This window comes from Schistocerca piceifrons, chromosome 5, assembly GCF_021461385.2.
Source record: "Schistocerca piceifrons isolate TAMUIC-IGC-003096 chromosome 5, iqSchPice1.1, whole genome shotgun sequence".
NCBI classification, from domain to species: domain Eukaryota; kingdom Metazoa; phylum Arthropoda; class Insecta; order Orthoptera; family Acrididae; genus Schistocerca; species Schistocerca piceifrons.
Genome location: NC_060142.1, coordinates 53219653 through 53242110, shown reverse-complemented (window position 1 = coordinate 53242110; position 22458 = coordinate 53219653). Strand labels below are relative to the sequence as shown.

At 38.7% G+C, this 22458-nt stretch overlaps 1 protein-coding gene across 2 annotated transcripts in view; it reads right to left on the bottom strand.

Annotated features, from left to right (window-relative positions):
* Positions 1-22458, bottom strand: part of LOC124798480 (CCR4-NOT transcription complex subunit 10-B) — a 161524-nt gene that overhangs the window by 8133 nt on the left and 130933 nt on the right. The gene's annotated exons all lie outside the window — the stretch shown is intronic.

Sequence of the window (22458 nt, the reverse complement as noted above, 5' to 3'; positions counted from 1 at the left end):
TTGGGAGGATTATAGTTTTCTTAGTGGTGGATGTGATAGGATATCCTGTGAAACATTACTGACTGCTGTTTCTGTAAACTATCTGTAATACAGTGTTAAGAATTCCCATAATGAAGGAAATATACTGGTCCTAATAGCAGCAAATAGACCTGACCTCTTTGAGGACATCCACATCAAAACTAGCTGTGGCAACAATGATTACCAAAGTACAAATGACAATCAAAACAAGCAGAAATGTTCAGTAAACTGGATAAAAATTCAATAGTGTCCTATATCAATTAGGAAGTTGAAACTTTCGCAACAAGGCAGGAGCTGTAAAAGAGTTACGGCTCAAGCTTAAAGGAACAATTCACCATGCAATGAATAGATACGTACCCAGCAGAATAGTTCATAATGGGTGGGCACCCCTCATGGTACACGGTCACTGTATAGAAACTTCTGAAGAAACAGAGATTACTGCATAATAGGTGTAAAACAAAGTGTAGGACTATAGATAGAGAGATGCTCAATGAAACATATTTATCTGTCAACAGAGCACTACAATGACTACCATAGCAGAATATTGTCAAATGATCTTTCACAAAACCCATAGAAATTCTGGGTGTATGTAAAGGCTGAAGTTAGTGCATGAGACAGGAACTGAAATTGAGGGTAGCAATGAGCAAAAACTGAAATGCTTAACTCTATTTTCAAATGTTCCTTTAAAATGGAAAACCTAGGAGAACTACCCCAGTTTAATCCATGTACCACTGCAACTGTTAAAATCAAACAAAACTCTAGGGCCCGATGAAATCCGCATCAGAATCTATATGGAATTTGTGATTGAGTTAGCCCTCTTGTAACTGTAATCTGTCATAGATCCCTCAAACAAAAAAATGTACGCAATAGTTGGAAGACAGCACAGGTCACACCCATTTACAAGAAGGATAATAGAAGTGATCCACAAAACCACCGTCCAATACCCTTGACATCAATTTGTTGTAGAATCTTAGAACATATTCTGAGCTCAAACATAACGAGCTTATCTTGAACAGAACGACCTTCTCCACGCAACCAGAAAGGGGGAAGTGTGTTGGTGCCCTAGTCATTCGTGTTGTATATTAACAATCTTATAGAAAATTTTAATAGTAACTTTAGAATTTTTGCAGATGATGCAGTTATCTGTAATGAAGCAGTGTCTGAAAGACACTCCATAAATAGTCCATCAGATCTTGATAAGACTTCAAAGTGGTGTAAAGATTGGCAACTTGCTTTACATGTTCAAAAATATAAAGCTGTGCCCTTCACAAAACAAAACAGAACCATAGTATCTTATGATTAAAATATTGATGAGCCACTGTTGGAATTGACCAACTCATATTAATCCTGGATGTAGCATTTTCTAGGGACGTAAAAAGGAATGATCAAATAGGTTCACTCATGAATAAAGTGGATGGTGGACTTCAGTTTACTGCTAGAATACTGGGAAAGTGCAGTTAGTCTGCAAAGGAGATTCAAATGTTAGAGATCCACACCAAATGGGACTAACAGTGGAGACTGAATGTATAAAGGGAAGGACAGCATGAATTTTCACAGGTTTGTTTGAACCATCAGGGAGTGTCAGAGAGATGTTGAAAGAACTGAAGTGACAGACTCTTGAAGATAGACATAAACTATACTGATAAAGTCTACAACCGAAGTTTCAGGAACCTTCTTTAAATGTCGACTCTAGGAATATACTACAACCCCCAAAATATCACTCACATAGGGATCATGAGGAGAAGATTAGAATAATCACAGCACACAGAGCCATTAAAACAATTATTTTTCATGCACTCTGTGCATGAATGGGACAGGAAGAAACCGTAATAACTGGTACCCTCTGCCATGCACATCATGGTGGTTTGCAGAGTATAGATGTACATGTAGATGTAGGTTGATACATTCAATCAAGAATAATTTAATCATGCAATCACAAACTGACTAATATTTTGATGGCACTATATTTACAAACGTCTCTTGAAAGGAGGATATAAGATGAACATCAACAAAAGCAAAACGAGGATAATGGAATGTAGTTGAATAAAGTCGGGTGATGCTGAGGGAATTAGATTAGCAAATGAGACACTTAAAGTAGTAAAGGAGTTTTGCTATTTGGGGAGCAAAATAACTGATGATGGTCGAAGTAGAGAGGATATAAAATGTAGACTGGCAATGGGAAGGAAAGTGTTTCTGAAGAGGAGAAATTTGTTAACATCGAGTATAGATTTAAATGTCAGGAAGTCATTTCTGAAAGTATTTTGTATGGAGTGTAGCCATGTATGGAAGTGAAACATGGACGATAAATAGTTTGGACAAGAAGAGAATAGAGGCTTTTGAAATGTGGTGCTACAGAAGAATGCTGAAGATTAGATGGGTAGATCACATAACTAATGAGGAGGAATTGAATAGGATTTGGGAGAAGAGAAATTTGTGGCACAACTTGACTAGAAGAAGGGACTGGTTGGTGGGACATGTTCTGAGGCATCAAGGGATCACCAATTTAGTATTGGAGGGCAGTATGGAGGGTAAAAATCGTAGAGGGAGACCAAGAGATGCAGTTGTTACTGGGAGATGAAGCAGCTTGCACAGGATAGGGTAGCATGGACAGCTGCATCAAACCAGTCTCAGGACTGAAGACCACAACAACAACAACAGGCTTATTATATGACATTTACAATATACCACCTGCCTTACCACTACCCACTACTGCCACGTGTTGCAAAACAATGGAAGCAAAACTGCATATCTAATAACTGTGATAAGTATACATTGCCTGAAAAAAAAATTAAGATTCCAGAAGCAGAGGAGGAAATGAAATGAAACTTCATGGGTTGAGAGTGTGTGATGTTATTTCAGTGATCACAAAATCAAGTAAAATTTACAAAGAACTTGGCAGTATGGGCCCACTTATAAGCATGATTCTGGTCTTCTCTGGCTTAAATGCATGCAGTGCTTGGGTTTGTAATGGTGTCACAAAGCTGTTGTATCCTCTCCTGAGGCAAGCTGGCCCACAAGTGTTGTAATTCGTCCTTGATATCCCGGATATTGAAACTGGGATGGAACTGACATCTGAGCTGGTACCACATGTTCTATACAGGGCAGATCTGGGCATCAATTGTTGTGTTGAAAGCTGACACCACAAAACAGTCGGCTGAGAGGTAACATATGGGGACATGGGATGTCCACAATGTGCCGTGTGCCATGAGAGCTTCCTCAATCACCACCAGCTGCAATATGAAGCCATATCTGATGGCTGCCCGCACCATGACACAAGAAGTAATACTTCTGCACCTCTCCAAAACATTGGAAAAAATGGGACCTTCCCCTAGGTTGCTGCCATACATGAAATGATAGCCATCCAGGGCAGTGCAGAACGACGAGTCACTGCTGTACAGAATGTGATGCCATTAATCACCAATCCATGCTTCTCAGTCACAGACCCATTTCAAATGCAGCCATTTGAGCTGTGGTGTTAATGGCAGCTTACCCACAGGACCGTAATTCCCTAGTCAGGCAATGGAGCAAGTTCACACAGCATGTTGTAGGGAGTCCTGACCAATGAGTATGGCTACCCTCATGTTCCCACTCAGTCCAAAATCATGCCACTGTCAAATCCAAATGTCCCACAAATCTGGATACTGTGTGATTCAACCAGCCAGCCAAATGGAGACCAACAATGAGGCCTCTTTCAAACTCTATCAGTTGCTGATAATACCATTTCACACGAGTATGCGGCATCTCCATGTCCTTCAAAGTGATCGCTCAACATATGACACTGTACATACATCTACACCCTACCAGGCCTGGTAAAAACAGTAAACATGAACAACAATAACACACTCTAGTGATTGTTCTACATGTCACAGATAACTGAAACTCTAATCATGTACATATCCACCAAAGATGTACACATGTACGAGGTGTGATTGGAAAGTTTTAAGAATGGGCTTGTAATTGTACAATGGTAGTACTTACATGCCACTGTGATGCATCTCCTTCAAAATAGTCCCCTTCTGACTGAACACACTTACTGCAACGGTGTTTCCACTTTTGGAAACATCCCGGAAATTTTATTCCTGAAGTGTGTAAAGGATGCTCTCTGTATTTGCTGGATGTCTTCAATCAAGTCCAATCGCTTCCCTTTCAGTGAAAATTTCAGTTTAAGAAACAGGTAGAAGTTCGCAGGGGGCAAATCAGGAGAATATGGCAGTTGTAGAAACCAGGAATTTTGAATTTGGTCAAAAATTCAACGATGGAGAAGGCACGATGATCCAGAGCATTGTCATGGTGTAGCACCCAACCCCTGTCTTTCCACAATGCAGGCCTTTTCGTCCGCACCTTTTTGTGCAAACACTCAAGGACACATTCAAAGTATTCCTGGTTAATTGTCTATCCTCTAGGGGTAAATTCATGATGCACAATACTGGTAGAAATGAAAAATATCACCAACACAGTCTTCACCTTCGACCGACTTTGCTGTGCTTTTTCAGTCGTGGTGAACCTGGAGCCTTCCACTGCAAAGACTACACTTTCGTTTCAGGATCATATCCATACACCCATGAATTGTCATCTGTAATTACCCTATTTAACAAATCTGGGTTATTTTTAGTCTGATTAATCAGTTCTTGGCACACTTCAAGTAGGTATTGTCTCTGGTCACTTGACAACAGTCTTGGAATGAATTATGCGGACACTCAATGCATGTTCAGATCTTCGGTTAAAATTGACTGAACGGTATAGAAACTTAAATTAAGTTCATCAGCAATCTCCCTAATTGTAAGTCTACAATCAGAGCACTAAGTCGTGAACTTTCTCAACATTTTCATTCGTTTTGGAGGTGGAAGGACGGCCAGACCGCAGTTCATCTTCAAATGATTCGGGGCCATTCTTAAATCTGTTGAACCACACAAAAACATTTGTCTGGCTCATACAATTATCTCCAAAAGCTGTTTTTAATAGCTCATAAGCCTCAGAAGCTGATTTCTCGGTTTAAAACAAAATTTCACACAAACTCGTTGCTCTGTTTTTACATCTATTTTCACGCAGACAGAATCTGGCAACAAGCACTAACAGACCAGCACTCAACCAGCTGCCACAACAAACTGAATAAAGGAAACAGTTTCCTGTCAGAGGGCGTTCAAGGACAAGGCAATGACTCACTCCCCACACTCAGTGTACCTGCCTGCCAAACCAGTAAGCAGTAGCAGATCCTTTCTTAAAACCCTCCAGTCACACCTCATACAAAGTTCCATTGACACCTGACTATGATATCCCTTTTTTTGTCACGCATTTTATTAAAGGTCAGTCTGGTAACTCCTTTGAAGGTGGTTCAAAGACTGTATGTACTCACAAAACTCTATATGAAGGGCATATTTCAGCACAGATGTACTCCATAAAAGTTATGATACAGAAACTCGATATTTTATGTGACACACATGGAGGACACTTGTGCAACTTTTTACAGAAACTGGAAATTTTTATCAGAAGAAAGCATAGTCTGGACTTGGTATTAAATAAGCAAGTTTAGATCCACACCTTCTTCAAAATATCTGGAAAATTATTAATGTGACATGGTTTGTTTGCACTTAATAGAACTCACTTTTACTGAAATGTCACAGTTAAGAAAAGTTACATAAAATAGGACTTCATCCACCCCCGGTAGCTGAGTGCTCAGCATGACAGAATGTCAATCCTGAAGGGCCGTGTTCAGTTCCCGGCTGGGTCGGAGATTTTCTCCGCTCAGGGACTGGGTGTTGTGTTGTCCTAATCATCACCCTTCGAAAGACTTGCACCTGGCAAATGGTCTACCCGATGAGAGACCCTAGTCACATGACATTTAGTTATAGGATTTCATATATATATTCCACCTTAATATGGAATATGTACAGTTTCTCGTTTCATTGTATTCAATCAGCCGTGGTCGACAATAATTGATTTGTCAACAAGAGATAAGATGTCGCCATGAAATGTGCAGCTCAGTGACCATGCCAGACTCATAAAGAAACAAATATAATTTGTTATGTTAAGAAATAGTGCTCACCTATGTGTTTTAAAAAATATATTGCTTGTATCCCTTTCACAGTTACTATGCATGAATTACATTAGTGGCTCAAGCTAGTGCTGTGTCTAATATATCAACATCTTTACTCACTGTAATGCACTAATCCACACAATTTTCATTTACACTCTGTTCCTTCTGTGTGTGTGTGTGTGTGTGTGTGTGTGTGTGTGTGTGTGTGTGTATAAAAAGCACTCCCTGTTTTATGAGAGCACTGTTCATATGGCAGATACTGCAAAGTCATTGTTTAAATAAGTGTCATTGTCATTGATTCAAGAGAATTTGACAAGAGAAATATGTTGAAGTACAACATTTTCAAGGCAACTGAGTGTAAGAGTACAATCACTAACAAGCCAGTTGTATTAGTTTCACAAAAATATATTATAAAAATACGTTTGTATACTATGCAGACGACCACTGCATGTAACTGAATTCTCGGCTTGGACACGGGTCAAGTGCCAAAAGTTTAGATACTAATACATCAATGAGAATAATCAATGTTTGAAAATAAAACCAAACAATGGAAAATCCAGGATGGAATGTAACAATATTATGAGAAGGAAAGTTTCTACTTTCTGGGATGTTTCCAAAAGTGGAAACACCATTGCAGTAAGTGTGTTCAGTCAGAAGGGGACTATTTTGAAGGAGATGCATCACAGTAGCATGTAAGTACCACCATTGTACAATTGCAAGCCCATTCTTAAAACTTTCCAATCACACCTCGTACATGTGTACATCTTTGGTGGATATGTATATGATTAGAGTTTCAGTTATCTGTGACACGTAGAACAGTCACTAGAGTGTGTTATTGTTGTTCATGTTTACTGTTTTTACCAGGGCTGGCAGAGTATAGATGTATGAACAGTGTCATATGTTGAGCGATCACTTTGAAGGACATGGAGATGCCACATACTTATGTGAAATGGTATTATCAGCAACTGATAGAATTTGAAAGAGGCCTCATTGTTGGTCTCCATTTGGCTGGCTGGTTGAATCACACAGTATCCAGATTTGTGGGACATTTGGATTTGACAGTGGCATGATTTTGGACTGAGTGGGAACATGAGGGTAGCCATACTCATTGGTGAGGTTCTGGCCGACCACATCTGATCACCATATTGCTAGTTGACAGCATATGATCACCATTTTATGCACCAAGCACATAATAACCACTTCACATCTGCACCTGCCATCAGAGAACAAGTAAAGGACCCCCTACAACATACTGTGTGATCTTGCTCCATTGCCTGACTAGGGAATTACAGTCCTGTGGGTAAGCTGCCATTAACACCACAGCCAAAATGGCTGCATCTGAAATGGGGCTGTGACTGAGAAGCATGGATTGATGATTAACGGCATCACATTTTTTGTCAGGGCTGGCTCTCCCAAGGCTATCAGTAGTTCTAATGGAATGTTGTCTACTCCCAAGGCCTTGTTTCGATTTAGGTCTTTTAGTGCTCTGTCAAACCCTTCATGCAGTATCGTATCTCCCATTTCATCTTCTTCTACTTTCTCTTCCATTTCCATAATATTGTCCTCAAGAACATCGCCCTTGTATAGACCCTCCATATACTCCTTCCACCTTTCTGCTTTCCCTTCTTTGCTTTGAACTGGCTTTTCATCTGGGCTCTTGATATTCATGCAAGTCATTCCTTTTTCTCCAAAGGTGTCTTTAATTTTCCTGTAGGCAGTGTCTATCTTACCCCTAGTGATACATGCTTCTATATCCTTACATTTGTCCTCTAGCCAACCCTGCTTAGCCACTCTGCACTTTCTGTCGATCTCATTTTTGAGACGTTTGTATTCCTTTTTGCCTGCTTCATTCACTGCATTTTTGTATTTTCTCCTTTCATCAATTAAATTCAATATCTCTTCTGTTACCCAAGTATTTCTACTAGCCCTTGTCTTTTTACCTACTTGATCCTCTGCTGCTTTCACTATTTCATCTCTCAAAGCTACCCGTGCTTCTTCTACTGTATTTCTTTCCCCCATTCTTGTCAATCATTCCCCAATGCTCTCCCTGAAACTCTCTACAACCTCTGGTTCTTTCAGTTTATCCGGGTTGCATCTCCTGAAATTCCCACCTTTTCGCAGTTTCTTCAGTTTTATGTTTATAAGTATAAAGTTGATTAAGGTGAGCAGGAAGACATCACAAGTTTGGAATAAGGTGGCTGAGGTAATATCGAGCAGCAGACAGGCTGTTTGACCACATGCAGACTATTTACAGCAATACACCACCACTCTCACCTCAGCCCACTCTGCCAGCCTGGTTCAGAAGCAATTTCCCAGGCCATTACCTCCAATCCTGGTACTGCACATCTCTCAAAAAAACACTTAGATGTACACCTCTAGTAACTCAGTACCGTCCTTGTCTTGAGTGTATTACTCAGCTATTTCAACAAGGCTATGACTTCCTAAAATCATACTCTAAAATTTGGACATTCGGACATTTTGCCCACCACACCTAGAAAAAGTTTTCACCCCCCCCCCCCCCCCCCAGTTCTCTGCAATATCCAAGCCAGACCCTAGGCTCCTTTTTCCCTCCCCAACGGCTCCAATCCCTGTGACTGTCACCAATGTAAGACTTGTTTGATGCACCATTCTGCCATCATCTACACCAATCCTGTAACTGGCAAAGCACATACTATCAAAGAGATGGCCCTCTATGAAATGACACTCATTGTGAACCAGTTGTTATGTAAACACCGTTCGGCTTTCTATATTGGTATGACTACCATCTACTTATTGAACATATCATTTAGGATGAATGGGCAAATACTGGCAACACACAATGTCTGTTATGCACCATGCTTTACAACATGATAGTTGCAACCTTGATGCCATTAAAACATGTTTTAGTCTCTCGCCAACTGCTTGGTCTAATTTATGTTAATTTCTATGGTCTCAGCATTTCTCTTCAGTAACTATTCCAATTCTTTGTGCCCCTTTCATCTTTCTATGCCTTTTATTTTCTGACCTGTTCTTCCACGCCCCACCTGTCTGCCATTATAATGCACTTATCTTTTGTGGCGTAATATTGGATTTTTTGGAATACCACGGTCCACTTTTATCATTTTAGGTCAATGAAAGATGTTCATGAGAACTGAAAAAAAACTTTAGGCACTTGTTACATGTAGAATGTCCCACTGTGGGTGCACTTGTTTTATGTATGAACAGATGAAGCATACATCACATCAGCTTTGGACACTGGCGTGGTGCAATGGTAAATAAACCTCTCCAACTGTTGTGGTGGAGCACTTGTTCTTTGGGAATTGTGGCTTGGCAGTGCCTTGGAGGTCAAGGAGCAGAGGGGCATATGGAAGAATGTAAAAGAACAAAAAACAGGTGAGGAGTTGTTATAAGAACTGTCATTGATTTGACTGCTAATGTCACAAATGTTTATGTTATTTAGTCAATTCAACAGACTGGAGCTCTCTTCCAGCATCTGTACATTGCAACGAGGTGAAGAAGCCCAACAGTATGGATCCAAGGCACTGCATAGCAGAACCAGAAAGCAATTAACTTTAAGAATGATGACCGGAAATTATTTATGAATTAAAGTTGACATACGAGTATAAGGATGACAAATCATATATGGAGTGTAATCACAGTCCAAAAACCTGCCAAGTAACACTTCATTTTAGCTCCCTATTGGAGGATGTGAATTAGTGATTTAAAAAGGATAGCATTTGTGGTTTTTTCAAGAACTCTGAAGAAAATAATAAAAGAAGATGGATGTTGCCCAGAGCAACCCATGTCAATAACTGAGAAGGTATACACAGGTACATGCAGTAGTGTTGCCTGAATTGATTTGATTAATCAAGAAGAAATAAGATTATTTTTTGATAAAACTGAAGAAATATTCAATGTGTAACAATTAATCAGAAAGAGATTTAAGCTTTGAATGCAGTGTGTTTCAAGGACATTCGACAATTATGGGAGATACTAAAATATACATTGATTTTAAACTTGATTGTAGTAAACATATGAATATGGATGCATGTATGAAAGGAATGTTAAATTATGAATACATGTTATGTAAGTTAATATAATAGAAGGAAACATTCCACGTGGGAAAAATTATATATAAAAACAAAGATGAGGTGACTTACCGAACGAAAGCGCTGGCAGGTCGATAGACACACAAACAAACACAAACATACACACAAAATTCAAGCTTTCGCAACAAACTGTTGCCTCATCAGGAAAGAGGGAAGGAGAGGGGAAGACGAAAGGAAGTGGGTTTTAAGGGAGAGGGTAAGGAGTCATTCCAATCCCGGGAGCAGAAACACTTACCTTAGGGGGAAAAAAGGACAGGTATGCACTCGCACACATGCACATATCCATCCGCACATACAGACACAAGCAGACATATTTAAAGACCTTTAAATATGTCTGCTTGTGTCTGTATGTGCGGATGGATATGTGCATGTGTGCGAGTGTATACCTGTCCTTTTTTCCCCCTAAGGCAAGTCTTTCCGCTCCCGGGATTGGAATGACTCCTTACCCTCTCCCTTAAAACCCACTTCCTTTCGTCTTCCCCTCTCCTTCCCTCTTTCCTGATGAGGCAACAGTTTGTTGTGAAAGCTTGAATTTTGTGTGTATGTTTGTGTTTGTTTGTGTGTCTATCGACCTGCCAGCGCTTTCGTTCGGTAAGTCACCTCATCTTTGTTATGTAAGTTAGGTTGTCATCTTTTACTGTGTGTTGAAACAGCAGATACAATTTATGTCTTTACTTCCATCCGATGGATTAATCAGTACATGTATTATTAGCAAATACCATGCACAATAAGGATGATATTTGCTAATAATATGTGTACTGATTAATCCATCAGGCGGAAGTAAGAACATAATTTTGTATCTGTTCTCTCATCGTGGAAGAAGGTTGTAGTAATTAATCTAAAGGACATCATTGATCATTAGTGATGCGATGTATCTCACATGATTTGGCACAAGTCAGTATGAATTTTATATATTTACTAAGAGTGTACAATTATTTTTAGTTGTGTATGTCTCTTTAGTACCTTACTGATTAATTTTACTACTTACCTGAGGGTCCACAGCTTTGTTACTTATCTGTTTAATGCCTCGTTCAATCTAAAGGAGGCTTTTTTTAAACTAAATGATGAATAAAGTAAGCAGTGCTTTCAGTTTTTAAGAGCCAACTGTTAGATTAAGCAAATTAAAGACAATTTCTGGAGCTGTGAGCATAATGCATAAGCACTGTGTAATCTTTAGAGTGTATTGATTACAATGTAATATCACAATTTAAATTAGGAAACAAGCAAATTTTTCAATTCTACAGGCACTCTTCAAGGCACTGGGCATACTTCATCCAAGAACAGTATACTCAGTAGATATGAACACTGGTCAAGAGAAGGGGTTACACAACATTAATATGTTAAAAAAATGCCATATATGCTTTCACCAGTCAAATTTTGAATGATCTGAATAACCGAACACCACCCATTGGGATTTTTTGTGATCTCTCAAAGGCTTTTGATTGTGTAAATCATGAAATTCTGCTAGACAAGCTCAAGTATTGTGGCATGAGTGGGACAGTGCACAAATGGTTTAATTCGTACCTAACTGGAAGAGTGCAGAAAGTTGAAATAAGTAGTTCTCGTAACATGCAAAGATCAGCACATTCCTCAAACTGGGGAACTATCAAGAATGGGGTTCCACAAGGGTCAGTCTTGGGTCCTTTGTTGTTCTTATTATATATTAATGACTTGCCATTCTATATTCATGAAGAGGCAAAGTTAGTTCTCTTTACTGATGATACAAGTATAGTAATCACACCTGAGAAACAAGAATTAACTGATGAAATTGTCAATACTGTCTTTCAGAAAATTACTAAGTGGTTCCTTGTAAACGGACTCTCACTGAATTTTGATAAGACACAGTACATACAGTTCCGTACAGTGAATGGTATGACGCGATTAATAAATATAGACCTTAATCAGAAGCATATAGCTAAGGTAGAATATTCCAAATTTTTAGGTATGTCCATTGATGAGAGATTAAATTGGAAGAAACACATTGATGATCTGCTGAAACGTTTGAGTTCAGTTACTTATGCAATAAGGGTCATTGCAAATTTTGGTGATAAACATCTTAGTAAATTAGCTTACTACGTCTATTTTCACTCATTGCTTTCATATGGCATCATATTTTGGGGGAATTCATCACTGAGGAATAAAGTATTTATTGCACAAAAGTGTGTAATCAGAATAATAGCTGGAGTCCACCCAAGATCATCCTGCAGACATTTATTTAAGGATCTAGGGATATTCACAGTAGCTTCTCAGTATATATACTCTCTTATGAAATTTGTTATTAACAACCAAACCCAATTCAAAAGTAATAGCAGTGTGCATAACTACAATACTAGGAGAAAGGATGATCTTCACTATTCAAGATTAAATCTAACTTTGGCACAGAAAGGGGTGAATTATACTGGGACTAACGTCTTTGGTCACTTACCAAATAGTATCAAAAGTCTGACAGATAACCAACAAGCATTTAAGAAGAAATTAAAAGAATTTCTGAATGACAACTCCTTCTACTCCATAGAGGAATTTTTAGATATAAATTAAGGAAAAAAAAAAATAAAAAATAAAAATAAAAAAAGAAAAAAATAAAAATAAAGAAAAACAAAAAAAAAAAAACACAAAAAAGGTTGTTATATTAACTTAAGTATGTTGTTAAATTAACCTAATTATGTCATGTATTGGAAAATTCAACTCGTTCCACATCATTACGAAATATCGTATTCATGATCCATGGAACTAGTATTAATCTAATCTAATCTAATCTAACGAGAATCTGCCACCTTTGCAGATTAGGTGGACTGATGACTACCTGGTTCAGAATTAGCTGCTTCAAAATTCATATTTCATTGTCCCTGGAGCAGTTTCTTCTACTCTTACTATCTTGTGACCTTTAAATTGAATACAAGGTGAGCACAAAGTCTTGCCCTGATTATAAAAATTTATAACAGAATAACCGTTTGACATAATAAGTTACATTTGATGCCATTATATAGGTTACATTACTAGTTTTTTTTGAAAGACCACTCACGTTAGTAAATCTCACTGAGTGCTCCCTTGGTAGCTCAGAGAATGTCGAGGTGGTATTCCAGTTCCTGCCAGGTGTTTTGTAACATGTGTCCTGTCACAGTACCCCCAGCAGCTTGCATCCTAGCCTTCAGTTCATTGACGTCAGTAACTGGTGTGATGAAGACTCTGTGCTTCATATAGCCCCAGAAAAATGCCCTGGGCTTTGACAGTGCGTGATTTCCTGGATCAAACATTTCCGGATTGGTGGATTGGAAGGAATGGTCCAACACCCTGGCCACCCCACTCTCCAGACATTACGCCCCTGACTTTTTTTCTGGGGCTATATTAAGGACAGAGTCCTTGTCACACCAGTTGCTGATGACAAACTGAAGGCTAGGATACAAGCTGCTGTGGGTACTGTGACAGAATACATGTTACGAAACAGCTAGTGTGAACTGAAATACCACCTCGACATTCTCTGAGTTACCAAGGGAGCACACGTTGAAGGTTACTAACGTAAGTGGTCTTGAAAAAAGAAAAAAACTAGTAACACTAACCTGTGTAATGGCATCAAATGTAAATTATTATGTCAAACAGTTATGCTGTAATAAATTGTTATAATCAGGGCAAGACTTTGTGCTCCCCCTGTATATTTTCCACTATCATACCATACATTTAGTCCAAGAATGACATAGAAATGGTCACTGTCCTATTACAAAGAGACACACAATAGTACCCTCATAGATATAATAAATGTATATGATAATATGAAAAACATTATAGTTGTGATATATGACAATGCAGAATTGGCATATACGTGCCACATAACCTATATGAGGGTATGTAGAATTTCTTTTTTTTCCTATACTACGACGTATTATGGCCAGGTTTGTATGACTTTTGTATGGGAGATTACATACCACAGGCCAGTAGCAGCTTGTGTAGGTAGTGACAATAAACTGACTTGCTTATAATGATGACTGTTCAATGAATAATGAATGTTTTGTTACTCCATACTATCATGAATACAATAGGGGTATTTTAGAATCAGTTTTTGGGTGAAGCTGAGACAAGTTAGTTCTGTAGGATATGCCAACCACATTTCATCCTCCAGCATCTCAGTGAAAAAGCCATTAGGAAGAGATCTTGGGGTGGAAGGTGCTATGGGATTTTGTCTACTACATATACACATATGTTTATACTCTGCAAACTACTGTGAAGTGCATCACAAAGGGTGCATCCCATTCTGTTATTTGGATTTCTGCCAGATCCACTCACATACTGAGTGTGGGAAGAATTATTGTTTGAATACCTTTTGAGTGTGCTTCAATTGATCAAATCTTCTCCCCTTGCTCCCTATGTGAACAATAAGGATGAGGTTGTAGTGTATCCCTACAGTCGTCATTTAAAGCAGATCTTGAAATTTTGTTAGTAGATGTTCTTGAGATAGTTTACGTCTGTCTTCAAGAATCTGCCAGTACAGTTTCTTCAGCACTCTCGGACAGGTCAAACGTACCTGAGGCCATCATGCTGTACTTCTCTGTACATGTTCAATATCATCTGTTAGTACTATTTGGTATGGGTCCCACACACTTGAGCAGCATTCTTGAATGGGTCGTACGAGTGATTTGTAAGCAATCTTCTCTGCAGACCAATTGCACTTCTCCAGTATTCTACCAATAAAGTGAAGTCTATCACCTGCTGTACCCACAACTGAAACTATGCCATCATTCCATTCGCATCCCTACAAAGTGTTACACACAGATATTTATATGAGTTGGCCTATTCCAACTGTGACACAATGATATTACAGTCTTAGGATACTATATTTATATTTTTTCATTTTGTGAAGTGCATAATTTCACATTTCTCAGTATTTAAAGCAAGATGGCAATTTTTGCACCACTTTGAAATCTGATCAAGACTACTTTCGGACAGTAATTCATTACAGATAACTGCATCATCTGCAAAAACCCACAGGCCCACACTTAATAATGTCCACAAAGTCATTAATATACAACATGAACAGCAAGGGTCCCAACACACTTTCCTGAGGCACATCCTAAGTTACTTCTACATCTGACAATAACTCTCCATCCAAAATAACATGCTGTGTTGTTCATACCAAAAAGTCCTCTATCCAGCCACAAATTTCACTTGATACCCGATATGATTGAACTTTCGAGAATAAATACTGATGTGGCTCTGAATCAAATGCTTTTTGGAAATTAATGAATAATGTATCTATCTATTGTCATGATCCAAATCTTTCAGTATGTCATGTGAGAAAAGTGCGAGTTGGGTATTGCATGATCAATATTTTGGTTACCCATGCTGGTTGGTATGGAGCAGGCCATTCTGTTCAAGACATCTCATTATGTTTGGCCTCCGAGTAAGTTCTAATATCCTACAACAAATGGATGTCAAGGATATTGGACAGTAGTTTTGTGAATCACTTCTACTACCCTTCTTGTTAATGGGTGTAACCTGTGCTTTCTTCTAACTACAGTTTTCTGTTCGAGCGATCTATGATAGATTACAGATAGAAAAGGGGCTAACTTGGTCACAAATTCCGTACACATTCTGATAAGGAATCCATTGGACCCTGGAACTTTGTCCAATTTTAACAATTTCAGCTGTTCCTCAGTACCACTGACACTAACACTTATTTCAGTCATCTTTTCAGTGGTACAAGGATTAAATTGGGGCAGTTCTCCTAGGTTTTCCTTTTTAATGGAACATTTGAAAATGGAGTTAAGCATTTCAGCTTTCGCTTTGCTGCCAACAATTTCAGTTAATGGCTCATTCATGAGTGACTGAACACTAACTTTGGTGCCACTAACAGCCTTTACATAAAACCTCAATTTCTCTGGGTTTCACGGAAGATCATTTGACACTATTCTGCTACGGTAATCACAGAAAGCTTCATGCATTGTTCTTTTGACAGACAAATGTGTTTCATTCAGTATCTCTCTATCTGCAGCCCTATAATTTGTTTTACACCTATTACGCAACAGTCTCTACTTATTTAGAGGTTTCTTTATAGTGACTGTATATCACGGAGGGCGCTCTGATTATGAACTATACAATTGGGTACATATCCAGTAGCCATTCTTTTAAACTTGTGACATAATTCCTCTACATGCTCCTGTCCTGTGCTGAAAATTTCAAGTTCCTCACTGAATTATGACACTGCTGCTTTTTTATATAGTTTGCTGAACACATATTTCTTTCTACTTGTTTCAGTTGTCCTTTGTATGACGGTCGCATAGAAAGTAATGTACCACATTTTTTCTTCAACTTTTTATGAACATAATGAGACTTACACAAATGAAAGAATGGTGTTTTATCTACACATCCTATTTTTCCACGTAATCTCCATCCCATTCTACGCCCTTCCTCCAGTACGAAACAAGCGCATGTAGCCCTGTTGGTACCAATCCTTGTCCTGGTGGTGGAGCCAGTGCTTCACTGTGTGAATTACCTCCTCATATTCCTCAAAATGTCTTTAATGGTCCAAACAAGTGGAAGTCCTAGGAGGCTAGGTCAGGCCTGTAGAGTGGATGGGGTAATACTGTCCAACCCTGTTTCCCGATTTATTCAGCAGTTCTCAGACTTGGGTGGGGCTGAGCATTATAGTGTTGCAGCAAAACATCTAGTGGGTTGCTGTGGCATTGTAATCATTGTTGCCAAAACGGTGCCATGCTCACTGATACCAGTTTTCATGCAGACATCCTCAAAGAGGTCAGGTCTATTTGTTGCCTTAGATCTAATATATTTCCATCATGAGTGGGGTTCTGAACCATCTGTTCTAGGTAGTTTTCAAAGAACGGATTTAGTAATGTTTCACAGGATGTGTTGTCACACCCACCACTAACAAAACTTTAATTTTCTCAGTTAACTGCTGGGTGATTTAAGCCTCCACTGTTGACTGCTGTATGATTGTGGAACTGACATACCAGTGAGCTGCGGTTTTCTCTGAAGTTTTTGGGCATGAGAAAGTGGGTCTGGTGGGCGATAGATGGATCCAATTACCATTTTATGCTGACACTTGATAGTGAGTTTTGTCCAAACAATCTCACATGCAGCTCTAATTTCTATTTCAGTCTACTGTTACAAATAGACCATCTCCATTTCCCATATGCCTATCCTTTCGATATAAACTTAAATTTTCTCCAAAAATTTTACTGCTATCAATTTCAAGTTTCAACCAGATTTCTGTACCAAGTATTATCTGGCACTTTGTTGTGAATGCTTCAGCAGTTAACCATTAGGCTTTTAATAATTACCCATGTGAAAGTAATTTCTTTCAATATTATACTGATCCTTCTGTGTTTTCTATGACTGTTGTTATCAGGATTAGATGGAGAGTTGCCTATCTAAAAAACACTTTTGTGGACCCTGCACACAGTCTGCTACCTGGGTAGCAGCCTCTGATGTGTAGTGCACACCTGGCCCACCTAGGGGGATCCTACAGTTCTCAATCCCAAGACACAAATCCCGAAAGTCACAGCCTAGCTTGGCACAGAACCCCTTGGTTCAATCCTCCCACTTGACTCAGAACCAGGAAGCCACAATCAGTTCTGGGGACAATGCTGCTAATAGTTAGCTTTGTTGAAACTTTGTGCACAAGGCTGCTCTGCTCAACCCTGTCTGCCAGTTGCTGAAATGATCCGAGTATGACCTGGGAGCTGTTCCCTCAACAGCTGTCAAAATACCTCTTCAACAAGCTGAATGAGGCCTCCAGGCACACACACTGAGTGCACTTGGTATTAATTCCTGCCCCTTTGTGGGGTTCTGTCTTCTTTCTTTCTCCAGTCTTGGCAAACACATTCTAAATTTTCATTTTTCTTTATTCTCCAATGGGAGCACCAATTTTACCATCCCTCTCCACATTCATACATTTCTATCACTGAAATCCTTCTTTTCTACATGCGGTGGCACCACAAGCAACAAAATAGCAGCTTCTAAGTTGATGCACTCGGCAAGTAAGAAGTAGTACAAGTCAAGTTTTAGTTATCGAATATTCAATTATTGGCCGGTTTTGGTGCCTTGCAGTTGACCTACGAGATTTTGCATGAGGTGAGGTCTGGCAGCCACATTACACGAGAAAATGCGAAAAGTGTTAATATGTACTAAAAACCTAAGAAAACCGCGCATTTTTTTGATTTGCCTTCGTAATGACGTAATGCCAGATCATCACATTGGTCGCTTTTCTTACATTTCTATCACTGAAATACTTCTTTTCTACAGGCAACATTGTGGTAATTACAACTTACTAATGTAGGATAGCACAGGGCATTAACACATATGCGATGACAAAACGCACATACGGTTAACTAAGAATGATGATATATTTGATAGTAATATATATGTTAATCACATCATAAAAACAGGGGAAAGCACAGGAATGGAAACCATTCCCTAAGTGAAGGTTGGTGTGACAGACTAAAATATGAACAAAAGTAAAGTAGCAGTCCAGAGAGAAACCTGTCTGAAAGCCATATTTCAACATGTAATAATATCTGGAGGAAGGACACTAATGAACTGGTTAACAGATGAGGAGCAGAATCAATATAGGAGACTCAATTTAGGTGTGAAGAGAAAGGGTTAGTATATAAATGATTTGAATAAATGCAATAAAAAGGCTATAGTTATTAATAGAAATTGATAAAATATTAAGTATAGGTGTCTTATCACATAATCACTGATGAGAAGAGTAAATATAGTGCAAGAACAAACTTAGAGTTATTCTGAACACAATTTGAGAGGCTACCCTTTAATATATAGCAAGTACTTGCCTGAAAGGATGAAAAAGTAAGCTTGATACATTGGGTCCCAGATAGTCACATAAAATGTTTAGTGGAAGGTGGAGAACACATGCAGAAATGGTAATAATGAAGTAGGAAGAATAACATGTAAGAATGACTATTATTAGGTGATGTATTATGGGAAAGTTATGGTTTTGGAAGAAGCACAGGTAAAAAGACTGCAGAAAAAGGAGTCAGGAAACACGTTTGGAATAAGTGGTCAGAGTCAATATGCTACAGAGAAACTTCATCATTGAAATGAGCAGAAGAAGAAGAAGAAGAAAAGGGGTGGGTGGGACCATGGAAGGAATGATCAAAATCTTGGTTAAGTGAATCCACAGAAGGAATGACCTGAACTGTAAGATGAATCTGTAGGAGGGTAAAGGAAAGGCAGACCCATGGAAGAGATGACCTACATCAATGTCAGGTGCATCCATACAAGGAATGACCTGTACTCTTTCTTTTATGTAGAAGGATGAGGAGTGGGACACTCACATCGAAGAGATAGAAAGGTTTTTACACAGTATCTGCCCATAGAATAAGGTGTAAGAACACATCTTACAGGGGTAGGAAGCAGTGTAGCAACAGTCACTTCATCAATGTGTTCTACAAAAAAGTTAAATTCAAACAGACATACCTGGTCACTGGTGATTCTTTATATTCATATTTTCACACATGCTGACTTATCACAAATCTGAGTTTTGAAATTGTATACAGGGTTGTTGTTTAAAAATTCAGCATGTAATTCCTTATAATAAACATGAAACTAACCATTTTTCTACCTCAGTAGCTTTGAGAAACTTATATACTTATGATTAATTATGTAAAATCACAAAAAGGACAGTTACATATGGTCTTTGTACATCCATAATTGAAATGGAGGACAATGGGGATGTCAGCTGGTATAAATTTATATTAAAAATGAAGAAATTCCTCCAGCTGTATTTAAGGTGTAAATTTTATTTTGGCATCTAGTTTCAATGTTGTAACAATGTCATCTTCAGGCCCATACACTTGTTGACGTCAACTGCATGCGGCTGATACTAGAAGTCAGTGGTGAGATATGGACGTGCTCTGTGTGGAAGGTGGTTAGTAACTCAACTAACCACCTTCCACACAGAGCATGTCCATACCTCATCACTGGCTTCTAGTATCAGCCACACGCAGTTGACATCAACAAGTATATAGGCCTGAAGATGATGATGTAACAATGTTGAAACTAGTTGCCAAAATAAAATAGATACCTTAAATACAGCTGGAGGAATTTCTTCATTTTTAATGTAAATTTACATATGAGTACATACGATATAGTCTGGATAAGCAATCCCCATTATTTGTCATATTCTTTTCTACAAAAAGTGAAACAATGTACATGGAAAATATCATGCAAAGAGAGTAACAAATGGCAAACAAAAAAATCTTATATTTTGGATGAAGTGTGTTGCTTATTGCTCAAACCTTTGTCTAAGCAAGTTGAATTAGCTGATGGAGATTGATTCTGAAATAATAAAAATTGTATTTTGTCTTAAGGGACTTTAAGTGCTGAAAATAATATGGACAATTAAATAAAAGAGAAACCTAGTCATTTAAAGACTAAGTTTTTATTAATGTTTTGTGATTATGCAATTAGCTAAGTAAGCTGAGTTATATGACCTCTTTCGCATAAATGGAGGTATCTGTAGTGTAACATGGGATTCTTTGGAATAACATATTCCACTTTTATCCTCTTAGACTCATGAAAGATGTTCATAAGGTGGTTTAGGTAGTTCTTAAGCATACAACAGCCCCCTGTGCACGCTCTTGTTTTATGTACATGCAGTCCTGTCAGCTCTGGACATCAGCAAGGCATGACAGGAAATAAACCTCTCCACCTGCTCTGGCAGAGCACTTATTCTTTGTGCATTACGACTTGGTGCTACCTAGGAGGCCAAGGAGCTAAGGGGTATGGACAAGAACGTAAAGGAAGAAAAAGCAACTGAAGAATCATCATAAGAACCGTCACTGATTTGACTGCAAACGTCAAATAAATACACTTATATTTTGAAATCTGTCATGAGCTACGAAGTAAGATAAATCTGTTCATCCATTACTGCAGCTGAAGCTGTACAAGAAAACATCACACATAAAATACAGAAGAGTTGATACAAAACGGTTTACATCATTTAGTAGTATGGACAGATTAGAACTCTCTTCCAGCACCCACACATTGCAGAAAGGTGAAAAAGTCCAACGGCATGGCTCTATGGAGCTGCATAGCAGGCTCACAAAGGTAATTAACTTTGACAACAGTGACCAGAAATCATTTAAAAAGTAAAATTGATGTACACACATCAGAGTGATAAACTGTACATGGAATGTAACCATAATCCAAAAACCAACCATGTAACACTTCACTTTTCATTGACTCTTGCATGATGTTTTTTTCAAAAATCTCCATCTTGCTTATTACCTTATTTTCAACCTTTAAGCTCTCAGGCTTTCGAAGCTCATACGGTGCAGGCAACAACAATCAGTCTTTCCTTCTCATACCATCTGGAAAGTCATCCCTGGGCCAGGATCCAGGCAGGCTTTCCAAAACCCTTCCCATTTCCTAAAACTCAGTAATCTTTTTCTTTCATCCCTGTTCCTTCCCTTTAAATCCACTGACTTGGGAAATGTGCACATTTCCATATCCTTTACATGTATTTAGTCCTGTCACTGCTCAGTGAGCAGATTTTTTTATCTATGCAAAATTTACATATTTGTGTTCCTCAATAGCAAAGGGAAACCTTATTGATACAGTGGTCCCACGCTCAGGTTAATGAGTCACAGTGTTGCTGTTTCTATTACTGAAACTGCAAATTTCCTCAGTCATCTCCTTGCTGCAATACTCCATGAAAACACAAAATTATTGCGTTCTTTGGTCCTAATCTTTGCCTCCACCCTCTCCTCTGCTACTCTCACCACTCAACTAAATTTCCTCTTTTATTTTAGATTATGACTTATTTTCGCTGCCGGCCGTGGTGGTCTCGCGGTTCTAGGCGCGCAGTCCGGAACCGCGCGACTGCTACGGTCGCGGGTTCGAATCCTGCCTCGGGCATGGATGTGTGTGATGTCCTTAGGTTAGTTAGGTTTAAGTAGTTCTAAGTTCTAGGGGACTGATGACCACAGCTGTTAAGTCCCATAGTGCTCAGAGCCATTTGAACCATTTTATTTTCGCTATTTTTCCTATCTTACTTTCGATTATTGTACATTATTCTGGGCAGGACATATTTTATCTCATTGTACATATTTTGTATTTTTGTTTAGAAGCAGAGAGGATGGCTGGGCAGTTCTTACCATCAAGAGGCAAAATTTCAGTACTGTAGAGAAATACATTTAAAACTGTTTGTGTGTGTGTGTGTGTGTGTGTGTGTGTGCGCACGCATGTGTGTGTGTGGAATGTCACTTCTTGAAAGTCAGCACAGGCCAGCCACTCTCTCTCTTCTTGACTCTACAATTTTTGAAAATGAATTTTCCTTTTTATATA